Source organism: Crotalus tigris, unplaced genomic scaffold, assembly GCF_016545835.1.
Source record: "Crotalus tigris isolate CLP2741 ecotype Arizona unplaced genomic scaffold, ASM1654583v1 scf7180000018058.1502924, whole genome shotgun sequence".
Taxonomy (NCBI): Eukaryota; Metazoa; Chordata; class Lepidosauria; order Squamata; family Viperidae; genus Crotalus; species Crotalus tigris.
In genome coordinates, this window is record NW_024096801.1 from 526,016 (window position 1) to 533,990 (window position 7,975).

Below are 7,975 nucleotides of genomic sequence, written 5' to 3' on the forward strand. Positions count from 1 at the left end.
TGCTAAGTGAATAAACCAACTGTTCTACATTGAATAAAACAGTAAATAATATATTGTCTAGGACAAGTGTAAACCCAGCTATTTCCCTGTAGGCTGAAGATGCATAGGCTGTAACTGGCTGCTGTCAGTCCCTGGAGACTTCAGTAGTTCATTCTTTGTGTACAAAATGGCAAACCATACCAGTGTGCATTACTTGCTTGCTTTTCTTATTTAAGTTCATAACTTTGAACACATGCACCTTTCAGATTACCATCCACTGGAGAAAAAAAAGGCTTGAAGCACCAAACCTAGGCATGAATACTGGTCACCATATTCCATCAAACTCAAAATCAGAGCTGTGACAAAAAGGTGATTTTGAGGAACAGCTAAACCTGTACCCTCTCTTTGCCTATTCAAGCCTGATTTGCTGATCAGTAGCTTCTTGCAGGGAAAAAGGGAAAGCACAAACTTTAGCACTTTTTCAATATTTGTTCCTCCTTTCTCTGAGCAAGCACTCTTTCGTAAGCTCCATACCTATACAAATCTGCTTTACTGCTACTCAGGTGTCTTGTTAGATATGAGTAGTTAAACAGCAGCCCAGCAAGTTCTGAATGGTGTCATTTTTTAAAAAGTCAGGTTACTATAGTTTTTTGATGGAAACCCCACCCCACTCCTCTGCTGAGAACATGCCATTAAAGCAAGAAGGTGTAGCTATTTCAAATCTAGCATCTCACTCTGAACAGCAGATCTTTAGGCTCCTGGGTATAATAGCCCAATTAGAAATAACTAGGCACTCCCACTCCCCAAAACAAATTGATTTGGAGGAACAAGCCCAGGGACCAGAGAAAAAGCAGCGTAATAATACAGGTATGAGCTTAAAGTGTTTAGTAAGTGCTAAACCAAGTCTCTATGAATCATCATACTTTAGCCCCAACAGCATGAGCAGCAAAATATATAATATTTAGCTCATCTTTAAATTATCATTGGATTTTGTCATCTTGGGGAATTAGAATCTAATAGCATACCAGGATAATGTAGGGTAAAATGAGATGTTAAAATACTCCCAGGGAAAGTTTGTCCTCTGCTTAGGTGCATGTGGGAAAAGCCTTGTATATCATACTGTGAGAGTGACATGTGACAAAGATCTTTCTCTTCCAGTCATCTCCTGCAGTTCCCCAAATCAATGCAATTTTGTAATGAGAGATGCTGTCCCATAGGTATCTGTCTCAATGCTGTTTAAAGATTAATATCAATGCCATCAATTAAGCAATAAGCAAGCACTGAGACTCTTTCAATACAAATATCATATGATCCCAGTACCTTGCATCAGTTATTATCATTCTATTGCAATTGCAGTTTCCAGCCCATTGAAAGATACCCCATCAAGGTGTGGTTAATTCTTACTAAATCCTATCCATTCGGGAACAGTTCACATTGACATGTGTAATTTTGCTTCTTGCTACATCTGTCAGCTGTGAATCTGGCAACAATTGAGGATCAAGACACAATCCCAGACCAAGAATATATTTCCTGAACTTCACGCTCATAGTGTGGATTCCTATTTACTATTGTACTTCTTTCTTATCTGGATCTAATATCAGCTTGTGTTTCTCATCCAGCCCATTACCAAGCTTAGCATAAGTTTAGAAATACCAACAGCTTATTTTTCGAATTGGATAGTGAGGAGCAGTAGAATTGACTATCATCAGTATGCTGGTAACACATCACTTGAGAATGCTGGATGATCTCCTTCAGTGCTTTTGTGCTGAACAATATTGGAAGCCAGATGGAACTCTGTGGAACTTCACAAATCAGTACCCTAGGTATGGAATGGTGTTGAATGACAATCACTCAGAATCACCCTCTGAATACAGCAGAATGGAAGGAGCCAGAAACATTGTAAAATGATGTTTCCAAGGCTGAATCCTACCTATGATCCCGAAAACCACCAAAATATCTAGAAAAACTCCTAGGGCAACAGTTCTCCCATTTGGCTGCCAGCATAGTTCATCCATCAAAGCAACCAGAGTAATTTTGGTATCATATTCTGATTGAATCCTAACTGAAATGGTTCCAGATTGTTCGTATCATCTGTTTGCATCTGCTATTCTAGGATTATCATACTCTTGGTCCACTTTCTCAAAAATGTAATATTTGAGATCAGCCTACAATTACATAGATTTCTTGAGTCAAGAAAAACAAGGAAAACATCCATGGTAAGAATTCAGCAAAGCATACATATAACCTTTGTGTTAAAAAATACAATAACTATCCAGATTATCAATGAAATACAATCAAACCATTACTTATACTTCAACAGTACATACATTCAACCTACAGAGTGCCATTTCATCCAAACACATTCTGGGGAAGAGCTCAAACTTTGTTGACAGTAATGAAATATACAATAGAATTTATATGCTGTGTTAATTACTGTAGATGATATCTATACAACTTCCAACTGCTAACTTTTTAAGATCGCTCCATGCGTGTGTGTGTGTGTGTGTGTGACAATTCTTGCATATTATGGATGGGGCAGCAGCTGAAGCTATAGCCTAATTGAATTTATAAATCACAACATAACAGAATAACAAAGCAGAATAATAGAATTGGAAAGGACCTTGGAGGTCCAATGCCCTGCTCAAACAGGAGACCTTATACTATTCCAGACAAGTGACTATTCAGACTCTTCTTAAAGCCTGCTGTGATGAAGCACCCATAACTTCTGAAGGCCATTTGTTCCACTGGTTAATTGTTCTCATTGTTAGGAAACTTCTCCTTAGTTCTAGGTTGCTTCTCTCTTCAATTAGTTTCCATTCATTGTTTCTTGTCTTGCCTTCTGATACTTTGGAAAATATACTGAGACTTTATTACATGTACAGGAACAAACTACAAAAAAGATGTTGAGACCTTGGAAAAAGTTCAGAGAAGAGCTACTACGATGATCAAACACCTGGAGACTAAAACATATAAAGAATGGCTGCAGGACTTGGGTTTGGCTAGTCTAAAGAAAAAAAGAAATAGGGATGACATGATAGCAATATTCCAGTATTTGAGAGGCTGCCACAAACAAGAGGGGGTAAAATTATTCTCCAAAGCACCAGAGGGCAGGAGAAGAAACAATGGTTGAAAACTGATCCAGAAGCAACCTGAAATTAAAGAGAAACTTCCTAACAGTGAGGACAATTAACCAGTGGAATAGCTTACCTTCAGAAATTGTGGGCGCTCCATCACTGGAGGTTTTTAAGAAGAGACTGGACAGTCACTTTTCTGAGATGGTATAGGATCTCCTACTTGAGCAGGGGGCTGGACTAGAAGACCTCCAAGGTTCTATTCTATTCTATTCTATTCTATTCTATTCTATTCTATTCTATTCCAGATGTTACTTGTTTCCTATTTGTTAGTAATCTTTGGGAAAAAGTATGTGTGTGTGTGTGTGTTATTGAATAGCATAAAGAAATTAGGTGGGATGCACTTGTACCTTTACCACTTCCTTCCTAAATAATGTTCTGAACAATTCCTAAGATATTATACACTGGTTTGTTATATGAACTTGTTAAATAACAAAGTCAGTAATTACTATTCCTTAAAACAGGCACGTCAAACTGCCAGCCCATGGGCCAGATCCATCATGCTGAAACCACGCCCACCCCTTTGTCAGCAATGGGGAAAAAGTCCTGATATGTCGCGTGATGTCACATGATGTTGTGAGTTTGACATGCCTGCCTTAAAAGATATTTATACAGTATAATATTTAAAACATAAATGATCTTCAAATGTCTTCCTTTCTTTAGCCAGATTCCTTCTAGATGTGATGGGTTTTAGCTTTCATAACTACATTCTAGGGGAAATGACCAATCCAGATTTGATCTTGCAGCATTTTCCCAGGACACCTATATTTGCCTTTATTCGTAAGATGTAATCCATTCTGCTTAGAGACTGCATCACTGAGGAAAGACTTTTCTACGGAGTTGACTCTGCCTATCCTAATGGACATGATTTTCATCATGTTTGGTTTGGACAAAACTCAGCACTTTTTCGTGCGGCTGCTGATAAAAACAGGATCGCCAACATGATCGCCAATGTCCGATAACAAATATGGCATAAGAAGAAGAATCCTAATGGACCCAAAACTCTTAAAAAACTAGGAGGTATAGCCCTTTGATCTGTGACTTGAATTAGGACCAATTTAAATCTCTTCACTTTTAACACCCTGACTTGTGTATGGATACGGTTTGATCCCTCTTGATAGTTTTTTGTTAGTCTGTTTTAAAAGACACACCAGAGAAATAACAAATTTAGAAACATTATAAAATATAATTCCTGCCTGGAGAGGAAATGAGACACATGTGCCAACAGAGATCCACATGGCCCTTGCTCGTCTCGGTTCCCCCTTCCTAACGCCATTTTTCGGGTTAACCAGCAGGGGGACAGAGACTTTTGATTAGTACTGTAAATCCGGAGTACAGAAACTTGTCGGGGCGTGGCTAAGAAGTGGATGGAGTCCAAGCAGACCGGCGAGGATGGGAACGCGTGACAGTGTTGGGTGTATTGGAGGTGGAAAAATAGAGGGGGGAGGGAGGAGCAGACTAACAGTAATCGGAATAGCCGCCAGGTCTGCAGAAGGGAAGAGGAGTGGTGCACTATTGTAGACTGCGCATATTCTCTGGCTAGGGAGGGGGAGCCACAAAGCGGCGCAAGCGTGAAAAGGGGCGGAGGCTGACGCCAAAGGTTCCGCGGGACGCAGCAAAAGAGTCTCTCTCTCTCTCTCTCTCTCTCTCTCTCTCTCTCTCTCTCTCTCTCTCTCTCTCTCTCTCTCTCCTCCACACACACACACACACTCACACCACACACACACACACACACACACACACGTGTTTGCAGCACCTGGTGTCCGGGGTGGAGCTGTCCTTTAAAGGGGATTTCCAAGCAGCTCTGTGTGTGTTCCCCAGCCCAAACGTCTGTTATCCCTTCAATGGAGTTTGGGGGAGGAGGGGGGTTTGTCATGAATCTCTTTTCTCACCCTTCAGTCAGAAAGTGGTGGCGCTAATTTACCGCAGGGACAATCGGCCTTACTCTGAATGTCTGTTTGCATGCACTGCAGTTTTTAATTCGCTGACCAAGTAATTTAGGAATGTTGGGGAAAGGCCACCAGATTTCCTCTGTTACTCTTATCTCAAGGTGGCTCTCCTCCCAAAAGTAATATGAAACTCATCGTCCCTTATCTAACTATTACTTGGTATCCTCTGATATGTTGGGTTTCAACTGCATTTCTTAGGTCGCAATAACCCTGCGGGACATTGACACTGAAAAGTAGTGGAAATAAGAGTTAGGAAGCAAAAAACAATTATATTTCAAAGGTAGATTATAATTGCTATTAGTTTAATGGAAGAATTTCTGCTACTCCTTTAAATGACGCAGAGTGATCCTTGTTTATGTTCATTGCCTAAAGCAGGCATGTCCAATCCCTGGCCCCTGGACAACTAATAATTTGACCCCACATGACTAAACTTTTAAGACTATGTGACATTATAAAATTATGTATTTTGCCAATTTGATCCAGTGGTTAAGGCACCAGGCTAGAAAGCAGAAAACTTTGAATTAAGTCCCCACCTTAGCCATGAAAGCCAGCTAGGTGACTTTTGGCCAGTCACTCACTCTCAGCCCAACCACTTTATAGTGGTGGTGTTGTGAAGAAAATAGGAGAAAGGTGTGGTTGGATATATTTGCTGCCTGGAGTTATTTGTAAAAATAATAAAAGTAATAAATAAGCATCCCAAGACAAAATTCCTCTTCACTCAATATGGCCTGGGCAATATTGGCAATATTTTACCATGCTTGTGTATGTATGTGTGCTCTTGAGTCTGGGTTGACTCCTGGCAATTACTTGGACTCACTCAGCTGACTTTGCCCCAGGGAAGATTAGAATTTACAGCTTCCCAGTTTTAGTGTGGTGCTCCAACCACTACACCAAACAGGTTTTCACTTTGCTTTTTTAAAAAAAGAAACAAAGATTAGCTCTATCAGTATTTTGATGTTTCATGAAAAAAAATGATTGCCTAGGGAAAAATAACAAAGTCATTTACCTTCTTTCATTTAAAAATGTATAAATGTATTAGCCTTCAATTCTTGAAAGTTCAAAATATCTGAAAGATACTAAGTTCAGGAAAATAGTCTTATGCCAATAGGATAACATAATTGACTATCACTAATTTCTTGAAAGACAAGCTGGTTCTATTTACTCAGATATCTGAACTTTTTCTTAAGATCTGGAATTTTGATTAAGGTAGCTCTTGATTTTTTATTTTTATTTTGATGATAATTGTAAATATGGGTAGACCTCGACTTGTGACAATTGGGCCTGAATTTCCCAATTGATAAATGAATTATCCCTGATTTTACGATTCTTTTTGCCATGTTTGTTATGTGAATCACTGCAATTGTTAACTAAATCAATGCTGACATTAAGTGAATCCAGCTTCCCCCATTGATTTGATGGTAAGGCTGCAAATGGCAATAACATGACCACGGAAGCTGCATCCATTCTATATACATGCCAGGTGTCACATGCCCAAATTTTGATCATGTGACCACAGGGATGCTGCAACATTTTAAGTGTGAGTTCGGGTTATAAGTGACTTTTTTCAGTGCCGTGGTAATCTTGAATAGTTGCTAAATGAATGATTGTAAATTGAGGACTATTAGTACAATCTACAGTAGAATCTACATAGCATATTTTGTAAATGGATGTCTGTAGTAGCAATAGATGGGGCATATGATGAAACATGCACAATTTTGTCAAATATTGGGATGCAAATCTGTAAAGCCAGCGTTTGTATGATAACATCCCAGTTCGTGTATCATCAATTTGACATCATCATGGTCTGCTATGGATGTTGCTGTGTTAAAGCCAGTTGCATACCAGAGGGAGATTATCAGAAGAGGTCATAAATCAGATGAATTTGTGTGGCCTTTAAAGCCTATTATAAAATGTGCTAGCTAAGTCATTCAGACTACTGGCTGGTTTCATGTAATTTTTTTAATGTTTCATGAAGTTCATGAAGGTTCAGCCCTACTTTTATAAATATTGGAAGACAGTGCTATATCTGATATTATATATTTATTGTTGCATTGGTTTGAATGGGTGCTTGAGAGACATAGAAAATATTTGTTTTGAAAGAATTGCTATGCCTATATGTGCATTTCATTTCCTTCAGCTGAATTAGAATCTTCATTTAGATAAATGTAAAACAATATAGTATATACTTTGACTTTCAGGCTTTTATCAATTTTTGATTAAGTGTAATGGATTCCTGAGATAATAGTGCCATACTAATTGGCTGCCATTTTATCTGACTTTTTTTTGGGGGGGGGGGGAGAAGTTGTTGGAAATGTCAGAGCTCAGCATTGCAAGCCTGAATAGAGTGCATTCATTTCCCAAATTATGCATAGTGGTAGTTGAACTCCAGTGTATCTGAGATATAAAATTATGTTCCAGGCAAGCCAGCATCAGTGTTTTTTCCAGACACAAATTGCCACAAAATAAGGACAAGTAGAAGCAAAAATATTTTCCTTGATTCAAGATCTGTGTAACTATCTTTCTTTTGAGTAATTCCATAGTGTACGAATGTGTTTGACAACAGAACTCCTTTGTAGCTGTTGAATATTTCAGTAAATCTGTGTGTATGTGTTTGTATATGGATATGCGTGTGTGTCATTCATTCATTGATGTTTCATTGGCAAGATTTCATTAAAATTTAAAGCTTGTTTAGAACATGAAAAAAATTCTGTATAAGACACCTATTCAGGAAATAATTGCATATAGCATGTGCATATGTTTATACAAGAATGTTTTGCATTTGTGGGCTTGGAATACTTATACTTCTACATGTATTTTTTTTCTTCCTAGTTTTGGTGCAGGATCAACTGAGCTTCAGAAGAAGAGGGCAATGAAGAATGGATAGATAGTGAGACATTTCATGTCCAAATGTTATTG